Below are 12,930 nucleotides of genomic sequence, written 5' to 3'. Positions count from 1 at the left end.
GGGTTGAACAAGGTTGATGTCTCGATTATGGATGGGTCACCGCACCGTCGCACCCCTCACTGCATAGAACCCAATGGAGTAGTCACAAGAACCAGAGAGAGGGGCGGACCTTGACGACAAGGATGGTGTTTTAGTACTCAAAGGCATCATAGACCATGTTTTCGTCAGCCTCATAGGGTAGGCTACCAACATAGACCAAGGTCTTCTCAGCCACCACCATCTCCTCACAATCGCTAGCAAAATGCCTAGGGATTGGGTTTTGGATTTTGATGCCCATCCGAGCCTAGTTCCAGCAAATCCAACCACCCAGTGGGCCTAGCCACCCTGATATGTTCTCCCCACCTTTGACTCCTTATGTGCTTCCAGCTTGGGCCCACTCTGCCCTAGCGATGACCTTACCAGCGTGGGGAAGGAAGGGATCGAATGGGAGGGAACAGTAAGGTGGTTGGTGTGGCAGCTAGCTTTGGGGTAGGACTTAGGTGTGTGAGTGTGGAAAAGTATTTGTATCAGTGGCGGGGAGTGGAGCGGAGGCGACATGGTATGCTTGGACAAGAGGCAGTGGGATGGGATTTATACAGAAGGCAAGTGTAGAGGAGGGGAGCACAGGTGGGACTCTTGTAAAGAGGCGGCTAGTGCAAGGAACAGGAGGTAGTGCGCTGGTTTAGTGGGCTCTTGGGGCTTTTGTTTAGGCCAATTAGGATGACTCTTAGATTTCTGAGGATCGAAACCCTCGACCTCAAGCTTCGTCCTAGGATCATAGATCCAAAATCCTTAGGGTCACATACCACGTCATGAATTATCCTCCCAAAGAAGTATACCCCTTTGTACCACACTTCTGACAGGTGTTGATCCGAGTCCCACGACTCGGTTTCTCGACCTAGTCGACTCAGATTTTTGGTGACTATGTTGTACCTAGCCTAGATGAGATAACCAATGTTGATTGCATTACAGTTACTGAAATGCAGCAAGGGGGTTAGTGGAGGTCAGTGCTATGGAATCGGTAGTCTCTCTTTTTCTTTACTCGGTTGCCGTGAGCTGTGGTTGGCGTCATCAGACATGCTATGTACACAATGGGCCAGTGCTTCCATACATAGGAGCTTTGGGCAAAGGGTTGTTGCCCCCGTGACACTTCGACGTCGAGATTGGAACACTTCTATAGAACATGTCATCAGTGGCGGCTCAAAATCACCATCAGTGGTGGGTTTTGAACCGCCACTGATTACTCAGAACTAATAGCCATTGACTATCAGTGTTGGTTATAGCACCGGCATAGAAATTAATCATCACTGTCGGTTCGTGGATCCAACCGGCAATGATATATGGACTATCACTGGCCGTTGGTGAAACCAACCGACCGTTATCGGTGGACTATCAATTCTGGCTGGTAAAACCAACCGGTAGTGGTATTTGTTTCCCGCCCTTTGCTGATGCCACCAATAGCCTGCCCATTTTTAAATTTCGATCGTTTCTGCCAATAATGTAACATACATATAAATTTAATTCACAAGACGTCAAGTTTCATTACAACATATATACACAAGCACATATAAATTTAAGTCATAAAACATCAAGTCTCATAACAGCATATACATACCGCATACATGTCAAGTTTTATTACAATAAGGATGAGCAGTTTAAGATTTTTTGCTAATCGAAGGGTCTGAACTCTGTGTTTTTTTTGTTATATGAAGGTAATGAGATTGACCAGCCCAATTTCATGGTACTCCCCGGTTAGACTAATGAAATGGTGATTGATGAACCTGACAAATTGTTCTTAAAGCGCGTTGATTTCAATAGGCAATAGTCAATCTATGGCTAGCTTAAGGAGCTGCAGTTTCAAGAATTGAAGAAATCAATCCTTATAAACATGTATCGAATCTGAAAATTAGTCGTCAATATGCATGTATGTTTCCTACCTTAGCATTAGTCTCCTAGAGTGACGCGACTCTAGTGAATCCGTGAATGAATTCCATTACATAGGAATCACATAAATTGTTGCATGATCCCTGCTTCCTACAAGAAAAATCGTGTCGGACTATCTATTCTTTTGCGTATGCCTAGTGTGTATCACTCTTCTTAATGTATCATGTATACACTCTATACATGTGTGATTATTACTGTAAATAGACTTAGATACAACCAAATACAAGATTACAAGAGCAATAACGAAATAGTCGAGTTTACCTTTATAGCAAGTTAATGACGAATTAGTAGCTTTCTTTTAGATTATTTTGTGAGTCTAAGATAATAATCTTACTAATGTCTGGCTGGATAATAAGGAGGATCCAATAATAACTACACATATATCACCATAGGTTAGTTGGTCCTAATTCCAAACGTTATATTGCTCAAAAAGAGTAGTATATTTATGGAAGGAAATACATAACAAAATGGTAGAGTAAAAGTATGTTTTTCTTCCATGGTTGCTCCAGAATACACTCCAATGTATAGTCATCGGTTTCTTTTGATGTATCAGTGCCGATTTGTGATACGAAGTGGCACTAATAGTCGGTACGAGTGCTGGTTTTTAGCTGTTGCATCAAAGTTTGAGCGTAGAAGGTTAAGAACCGGTAGTAATACATTTTCACTGATGCTTCTTGCACAACTGATACTAATGAGCCACTATCTATAATAAATTCCATTGTAGTGAAATGCTTAGCAGCTACGAAAAGCTGGGATCCCAAGGTAGAAAAATAAGCCAATAAGTGACATAACATAATTAGTTGTATTTGTAAAAGGTGAGTAATGCCGTACGTATGTGCCAACGTGCATGTCACAAGGTACGTGCGATCCCAATTGGCCATATTTTCTCAGCTTGTGATCTATCTTCTGAATGGTTGAGAGATACCATGTCACATGGATGTGTACATTTGTTTTCGTGCAGCACATGCCAGGCATTCATTTCCACACCAGTTTCTGCCGGTTCAGAATATAAAACGCAAAGATAACGACTGCTTGTTTTCTACCTATGTGTTGCTTTGTCTGTACTTGTAGTAGGTATAGCTGGGTCAGACGATTATAAGACGAATAAATCAGGGGCGGGTTCAACAGGATAAGCAGTACTAGCTATAATCTAATAGTGCTATTGGCCGAAAAATATTAATAACCTGCTACCTGGGGATTCGCCAGCATGGCTGTTAACAATATTATTCATCATGTAGCTACAAACGATAAAGGCATCAAGCTTATCGATAAGTGCCAAGGCTGATTGCTAAATTATTCTATTGATAACGATTTAACTAGGCACTAGTTGTCCATTCTTAACGAACAAGAGGAATTCCTATATATGGATTCAAAATTGGCAAAGGTACCAAAAAAAAGATGGACATTGCTTTTACCCAGGGTGCGGATGACCTGCAAACATTTCTGTCTCTCCGCTTAGGCATGTGAACTCCACCTTCAAATAAGTTATCAGAATGAGTTGAGATATACTACTCAGCATCACACCGAATGCACGAAGATAAGCAGTGCTGCCTATAATATACAGATGCCCCAGCTTGGCTTCAAACAATACTTTATCACGTGGTTGCGTCTAAGAATATTACGCCACCACCATGGCTTCTTGCTAGGTTCCTGACTTCACTATTACAGAATCACGTATAGTTTTTTAAAGATCCATCACTAATAAAATACCCAAAAACAATATAAAGATATATATGTCTATAACATGATCAACGTCTGGGTATGCCAAAACTCAAAGACAACTTTTACAAATCTATTTGTTTCTATCATATAGACACATATGGAGTTTAGAAAAAACTCATCTGTGATATTATCACAGACAGTTTCTTGTAAGATCTGTATGTGTCTGTATGATAGATAAAGATGAATTTTTTGAAAAATTATGTGTAGTTAAAGACCCGGGTACTGTTTTAAATTTGACTCCGTGCTCTTCGGCTTCACACTACCCCCCATAAACACAAACCGCTCATCTCCCTCACTAAAGCGACGAGAAGTTCATCTCCTTCACTCTCCTCGTTGCCATCCAAGCCCCTTCCACAAAGATTTGTTAAGGTTTGTTTCTGCAAGCGAGGTACGAGATCTGGGCACCGAATCCCCTTCCCTGAACTGAGGTGAGTAGGGTTTGCATCACGGTTTTGTTAGGGTTTATTTTGATATGTGTGTTGAGGGTAATGTGGTGTTTGCGTGTCCTAGATCTGTAATGCCTTTGTTCACCAGTATCAAGCGCTTGGAGGCTGGGGTTGTTCCTATGGCCGCATCTGTGGTTCGGATGCTTGACATCGATTTTGGTCATGTGAAATATGTGTTCTTCACTGCTATGAAGGATATCAGTGTGGACCTAGCTTTTGCTATGAATCACGTTGTAATGTCTTTTATTCCCGATGAAAATTTCTCTATTGTTGTTCATCACAATGGAGATATTTTCGTAAACTGCAGGACTAGTTTAAACCATCATATCTTACATAACAAGAGCTGGCGATTTGAAAGCAATGTAGTTTGATTCTAGCAGATGATTGAGTTAGTTAAGATGGAGCCTGATCCGAATGATAGCGAGATGATGATTTGGTTGACATTATGGTGAATCATAGGCGGCTGAGATGATATCAATCCTCTCATCCTCCTTGAATACGACATCAATAATATCAACCATATCATCCTTCTAGAAAACGGCGTCAATTATGTCAATCATATTATCCTTCTAGAAGAACAGACGATATAGTTAGGAATTGTGTATCAGTTTATTTTTTGAACAACGTGTGCTGCTGAGATTGTGTATATAGAACAATGTGTTATTATGTGTTATATATCCATATTCTTATATTTATATATCTCTGTGATGTTCTTATGTATATGTCTGTGATATTTTTATTTGTGATACGTATATGACTGTGATGTTCTTATGTATATCATGAAGTGTGATGTATGCCGTATCATGAGAGCAGATAGGAAGCAAAATGGTTTCTCTGAGGGAAAATGTCACACCGACAATTTTTCAAAAAAAAAACCATTCATGACACTTTATACAGACAAGTTTTAATAAAAACCATATGCAATCCTTAATATTCACAGATGATTTTTCAGAAAATTTATCTGTGTGTAGCTATATTATAGACGTAGGTTTTATTTAGACCCGTCTGTGTGTAGCTCTTTTATAGACGGAGTTGTAACTATTTGTAACAAGCTCGATATCACAGATATTTTTGCAGAGATAGAACCCATTACTGTCTGTGATACGATTTGAAATCCAACTGTGATAATCCGTTCTGAGGTAGTGCTTCATCGCAAAGTAGCATTTGTTTTGGTAATGGAAAATCTATCTTCGCAAGTTTTCTTTTGTACTATAATGATGTAAATTATTGGTCTAAGTAAATGAAGGTAAACAAAATACAGTACATATGTCATAAATAAGTTCACACTACAACAGAACACCCTATTAGTGGCGGTTCAAAACCCTATCAGTGACAATTTTGAACCGCCACTGATTACTCAGTACTGATAGTTAATGACTATCAGCCGGATCTGGAACTGGCAATGAAAACCCTATTAGTGTCGGTTGCCTATCAGTGTCGGTTGTTAGCTCCAACCGACACTGATAGTCGGTTCCCGATTCAACATTTTTGAGGTTGAAAAAAGCAAAAAAAAATTCAACCAGAGACACCCGATTAGTCACTGCTCACCCGACTAAGCCCAACCATTTGCAAGTCACGCGAGTTTTGCTCGCATGCGGCAACCAGGACTCGAACTCACGAACTCGCAGCAGGTGCACGTGCGACCCCTCTAACCATCTCAGCTCTCGTTCGTTCATGAGTATAATACCAAAATCAATCATTTTGACATCTTCTGATAGATTATTTGAATGGCTACTTGAACATCCAAATGATATTAAATGAAAAATTTATCAACTACAAAATTATACATATCATCGAGTAGTACAATGTTCATATAAAATTTGTCTCCATCTGACTTTGTTCGAAAGAGTTCATGTCTAATCCGTACAGTGTTTAGTAAAATAGCCATAACTTTTGTATACGGAGTTCGATTTTGCTGTTTGACCTCTACTTTCCAAGCTAATGACGAGGCGCATCCAAAAAAAAATACACATCCTTAAACCTGTACTTTTCTTGACCTAAGAAAATGCTTAGAAAACCCTCGATAGGACCTCTAAAGCTTTTGGACAAAAACTGACCTTCTTTAATTTGCCTGATAATTTTTTAGATGTAGTGCTACATTTGAAAGTAAGTGTTGTGTAGACGTTTCATCCAACTGAGTTGCCAAACTTACGATAAAAATATTTGAATTTCCAATTTTCAACTTTATGGCCTTGTGTATGGCTTTTTAAATGATTCCTACTTGTTTTCCATTAGATCTAAGCCAAAAGTTTGTGGTCAAGTATGTGGCTCCCTCTATACCAATTTTGAATATTTCTTTGTGCATCTATATAGCTTCAAATAAAAAAGTGATCAACTGTAAATTTGTAGATCTCGTTGAGACCGAAAATTTTCATATAAAGTTTTTTTTCCATCCGGCTTCGTGTGAAAAAGTTATGATTTTTTTGAGATAAGCTATCAATCGACCATGGTGGTCAGCTGAAATATTGTTATGATTATTTCGGCATTTCAATGACATCAAATTAAAAAAAATCAACTACAAAATTGTAGATCTCGTCGGGAGCTATAATGTTCATATAAAGTTTTTTTCATCCGACTTTGTATGAAAAAGTTATGAATTTTTAAGATAAGTTATGATAGTAACAATAATCAGTAGTGGTTCGTGGCTAGAACTGATACTGATACATTAGTTGGTTCATGGCTGATTTATCAGTGTCGGTTCTTAACTCCTCAGTCGTTGTTCGCGCGCAAGAGTTTAAGAACTAGCATTGATATATCTTCAGTAACGATTACTGTTGAACCGACGCTAATGATACGTTACTTTTGATCCATTTTGTAGTAGTGTCATATTCACAATATGGCACGGATGCCCGACTAACAAGTGGGTCTAAATGTCAGCCTTGCACGAAGTGGCATAATGTAGAAGATGACCTTATTATATGGCATATTGTGGATTTTCTCCTGCATTTATTTACGGGGTGCACTGAATGCATGCCTCTTTCGTAGGCCAGCAAGTGTACTACTCCTCCATTTATTTACGGTGGCAATAAAAAATTTAACACATTTGTGGCTAGTAAGCAATTTTAGATTATCACAAGGCAGATATATATGCCACGGTATGAGCCTAAGCGCTCCCAAACAGTTTTTCGAGGCGCTTTTTGGCCATCAAGAGAGATGTCTTTGGGGAAAAGTTTTCATCGGCTTTTACGCAATTACGGTGTTCATAAGCACCTATGCGTGGTGTTTGACAAATGCCCGACGTATACTATACAATGTGTTTGACGATAGTTCGACATATGCTTTGTTGTTTGACAATATTGTGGTGTATATTATATCCGCCATATGTGATCAAAGCAAATGCATCGTAGGTGCCATGTTTGACCAAAGCACTCATCCGAAATATCAGTTAACTAAATAGTAAATTGGAATATGCACAGCCAAACTGTAAGCAAAATCTCGATTATTCAGAAAGCATGTATTTACAAGTCGTATTACAACTGACATTACTTTCATACGCATGGACTTAAGTTTCAACGACAATGACTAAGAAGTCAATATACCAAAAGCTACACATTTGCTACTGCCTTCCTTATGATGATTGTTACACAATCTCAGATAGGTGTCTAATATAGAAGTTACCTCGGTCAGTTTAGCATTATGAAGCCCACAAAATAATAACAACATCTCATCTCATATTATCTTTCACAAAAGAAAGGAGAGCCGGCATCAGTCTAACAACCTGAAAATTGAAATAAGAACATATGTAAGTATTAGTTTAATACTATAGTTGTTATTCAAACTGTTATCATCAGAGTGCAGTTCATATATTTTCATATGGCAAAGCGGTGCAACATTTATTCAAACAGTTATTGGCGTTCCATCCGCACTTTTGGCGTTCTTGTCTGGGCATGTAAGTCTTCCATATGCCACAATGTTGAAAGCAAGCTATGGTGAGCGCAAAGCAACATCCTTATTGCCATACGAAATTGAATGCCAACAATACTATAAAAAAACGCACATCTTAGATCACAAAAGTAAATTTTTCACAATAGTTTTGTACCTCTTGTTGATTTCGTTAGGCTACCTAACCCTTGCTAGGTTCTTGTCCACATGCATCCATGGTCAGAAGTGATGAATGTCGTCTCTCCCATTTGCAGTAGCATAAAAAAATCCTGGGCACCTTCAATAGGATCAGAACGATGAGGTCAGACCTGGGTGGCTTCAAGTCTTCGACATGTTCTGCACTTTACTTGGGAGACGAGCTTTTGCTATGACTAAGCTGAAATATAGCGACATAAAGTAGAAACAATAGATCACACTAATGAACTTCTTACTGGATTGGTCAGGAAAATTAGCTGCCAGGATTCCTTTTCACTACTTCCGATAGATCATAAATAACGACTTATTAGTGCTAGTTATACAAGAATCGTCACTGAAAATGTATCACTACGGGTTCTTAACCTCCCACGTCCCAAAAATAATTGAATTATTAAGAACCGGCACTAAAACCGACTATCAGCGCTGATTCATTTTACAAACCGGCACTGATGTATCAGTACCCGTTTGTAACACTAATCGACACTGATAGTCGGTTTCAGTGCTGGTTCATGCCACGAACTGCCACCGATGTGAACCAAATCCGAAATTTTCCATCAATGGCGTTTTGGCTCACCTCGCATCCGTTGGGCTCTAACCGCTCCACTCCTTATCTCTTTATCTCCTCCCTCTCTTTTATCTCTCCCCTTATCTCTTCCTCTCCCTCCCTCCCTTACTCCTACCTCCAAGGTGCTGCTGTTAGACTTCGGTGTTCATCAATTCACTAGCTCTAACATCAAGCATCCATTATTGCGGAAGCGTGAGGTGTACCAACGTTCATTGAGGCCATCTTTGTGATTGGTGAGGAAATGTAGTTGGTGCAGGTGCAGATGAGTTAGTGTAGACCGTCGATGGAGCCTGTGTGTAGTCGAGGTAGTGGTAGGCGGCTCGGTGAAGATGATAGGGATGCAGAGGAGCTTGGTGTAGTTGTAGAACATCAGGGAGAAGGCCGGCGGTGGTGTCGGTCTTCGCTTCGTTGGCAGCGCCCTAATGATTGTGTTAGCGTTTTGAGGTGTTGGGGAGAGACTAACGTCGCATGAACTGAAAAACACTTAGGTGCCGGCTCTCCCATATTTATTTTTGCACTACACAGAATGGGACTAAAACAAAAGTTTGTTTCTGCCTCCGATCATGGCGCATAGGTGGGCCTGGCCTCTTAGGACTTGGTTTGTTAGTTAGCCGAGATCAACCAACATTCTCCCCCTTTATCGTAAGGCTAACATCATAAGCCCACTCTCAATGAAACAGCACACCAAGGCAAAACATTACAGCGCCTAATTAAATACTACTAAAATCTAAATACCTATAGCATACCACTCCATCTCAAAATTGGAAATTCGTTAAGCTTAATGGGAGTTGGTTTGCTTTATGGTCCTCTTAATCCAGAATCATCGGCTTTCCAATAACCCCATGCCGGCAATATGATCACAAAAAATATGGGGTGATAAGCCTTTAGTTAGCGGATTCGCAAGCATTGACTTAGTACTTATATGCTTGTTACTTATTGTTTGATCCTGGATTCTATCTTTCACAACATGATACTTAATGTCGATATGTTTGACAGTACCACTCGACTTGTTGTTACTCGTATAGAAAACTGCGGGTTGGTTATCGCAGTATAACATAAGTGGCTTTGAAATGCTGTCAACCACTCTTAATCCCGGGATAAAGTTCTTTAGCTATACAGCCTACCAAGTAGCCTCATAACATGCTACAAACTCAGCTTGCATCATGGATGATACCGTAAGTGTCTGTTTGGAGCTTTTCCACAAGATAACTCCTCCAGCGAGGGTGAAAATATAACCTGACGTGAATTTCTTAGTATCCACACACCCTGCAAATTCTGCATCCGAATAGCCAATAACTTCGAGGTTATTAGATTTTCTAAATATGAGCACGTAGTTCTTAGTGCCTTGCATATAATGAAGGACTTTCTTAATGACTTTCCAGTGATCCGGTCACGAAAGCTAAGTAAGGGCGTGTATATAGTTGAGCATACATAATGCTTCCAACAGCTGAAAAATAAGGAGCCAACTTCATCTGATCAGTTTCATATTGGTTCTTTGGATATTGAAATGTCCCAAACTTATCACCCTTAACAATAGGAGCAAGAGTGGCAGCACACTTATACATATTATATTTCTTCAATACTCTGTCAATGTATGCCTTTTGAGATAAAACTAATACTCCTTTAGACTGATCTCGGTGAATTTTAATGCCAAGAACGTAAGAAGCTTCACCGAGATCCTTCCTATTGAAATTAGAGGAAAGAAATCTCTTGATCTCAAGCAGCATATCCTTATCGCAACTGGCCAATAAGATATCATCCATATAAATAACTAAGATGGTGAATTTTTCCCTTTAAACTTTACATAAATGCAGTTATTAACTTCATTTTCTTTAAAGCCAAAATTTTTAATGACTTTATTAAACTTGAGATATCACTGCCTAGATGCTTTCTTTAGATCATAAATTGATTTCTTAAGGCGACATCCCAAATGTTCATTGGCTTCCATGACAAAACCTTTCGGTTAAGCCATGTAAATATTTTCTTCCAAGTCAACATTAAGGAATGTCGTTTTTATGTCCACCTGATGCAACTCTAAATCATAATATGCTACAAGTGCCATAATTATTCTGAAAGAATCTTTACTTGATATAGGAGAGAAAGTTTCATTTTAGTCAATCCGTTCTCTTTGCAAGAAGCCTTTAGCTACGAGCTTTGCTTTGAACTTTTCGATGTTCCCCTTAAAGTCATACTTGGTTTTGAAGACCCATTTACAACCTACTGTTTTGGCTCCATCAAGGATTTGTACTAGGTCCCGTACATCATTATCGCTCATAGACTTTAATTCGTCCTTCATGGTATTAAGCCACTCAAGCGAATGCTCACTCATCATTGTCTCTTTATATGAGTTGGGATATTCTGTATTCCCTATGTCATTAACATCCTCATTCATGTAGACAACATAGTCATTCAAGATGGCAGGTCTCCTGTCACGCTGTGATCTCCTAATTAGTTCATTAGGCATTATAGGACCAGGATTGGGTACTGCAGGGGACTGCTAAGGCTCATCGTTAGGTGCATCATTAGGAATTTTAGAGACCTCAACAGGGGGTGCACTGACATTAATTTCTATGGAAGGTGCAACCACTTGGGGCATAGGGATGTAGGGCTCTTGGATCAGCGGTGTAGGAACATAAATCCGCTTTTTCTCGAGATCAACTTCCCTAAGATCTAGATCCCCATATTCAAGAAATACATCATGTCTTGTTTCAACAAACTTAGTGATCCTATTTGAACAATAAAAGTGATACCCCTTCGATCTCTCGACATACCCGATAAAGTGACAACTAACTGCCTTAGGATCTAATTTCCCAATATGTGGATTAAAATTTTTAGCTTTAGTTGCATAGCCTGACACATGCAAATACTTCAAAGAGGGTTTTCTTCTAGTCTATAATTCGTAAGGCGTTTTTAGAACTAATTTACTGGGAACCCGATTGAGAATGTGCACGATTGTCCTAAGTGCCTTCATCCATAGTCCAACTAGTAAACAAGAATAACTGCGCATACTTCACACCATGTCCATAAGTGTGTGGTTGCGTCGCTCAGCTACCCTATTATGCTGAAGTTCACCAGGTGTAGAATATTGGGCTACTATGCTATTTTTTTGAAGGAATCTGGCAAAGGGACATGGGATTTGCCCGTAAGGGGCATGTCTCCCATACTACTCTTCCCCTCAATCCGATCCCACTACTTTAATCTTTAGGTTGTGCTGATTTTCTACCGGAGCCATAAATATCTTGAATTTATTGAGAGACTCAGATCGATCTTTAATGGGTTAGATATAGCCGCAATGGGAGAAATCATCAGTGAAGGTAATGAATGAATCAAAACCATCCACCGATGTTACAGGAAAAGGGATGCATATGTCCATGTGGATTAATTCTAATAATCATGTTCTCCGAGTGGCTCTCTTCTTTATTTGCTTAACATATTTTCCTTTAATGCATTCTATGCAGTGGTCAGAGTCAGAGAAGTTTAAGGGTTGAAGAATGTCTTCCTTAATGAGACGCTTCATCCCCCTTCGAAATGTGGCCTAATGATAATGCCATAATATCAAAGAAGTCTCATTAATTGTACCTCTATTTCTCTTGTGACTTACATCAAAGACATTCATGGACATAGATGATTCATTAAGAGGAAGCATCTAAAGTTTGTCTTGTTAGATGGCAAGACCAATAACATCCGAATTGAACTTAAGGATGTACTTATTGTCTCTAAAATTATAATAAAAACCATCATCTTCTAACATCGAAACTGAAATGAGATTCTACCTCATGGTAGGAACATAAACTATATTATTCAGTCTAAGAGTGAAGCCACTATCAAGAACTAATGGAAGGGATCCAGCAGCTTCTACGATCCTACATCTTCTATGATCCTACAGCTTCTACTTCGCCTTCCTTTCAATTTGCCACTCTAAGACTTCGCTCCTCCATTCATAATTTTCTCGCGGTAACGTGCATAGTGACACCTAAGTCAATCAACCAGGAATTAAGGGAAAAATCAGCATAAAGAGATTCAACAAAGAATGTTATTAAATCATTACCCTTCTTTGTGAGCCACTTCAAGAAACCAATGCAGTCTTTCTGGTAGTGGTCCTTCTTGTGGCAGAAGAGGCATCCATCATCCTTAGATTCTTGAGAGGCAAGAGCAGAAGGAACATGTGCCTTGGGCGCCCTCTACATTGCCTTGTCG

This window comes from Phragmites australis, chromosome 10, assembly GCF_958298935.1.
Source record: "Phragmites australis chromosome 10, lpPhrAust1.1, whole genome shotgun sequence".
Lineage (NCBI taxonomy): Eukaryota > Viridiplantae > Streptophyta > Magnoliopsida > Poales > Poaceae > Phragmites > Phragmites australis.
The sequence above is the reverse complement of the archived record's forward strand: the minus strand, read 5'-3'. Positions refer to the sequence as shown.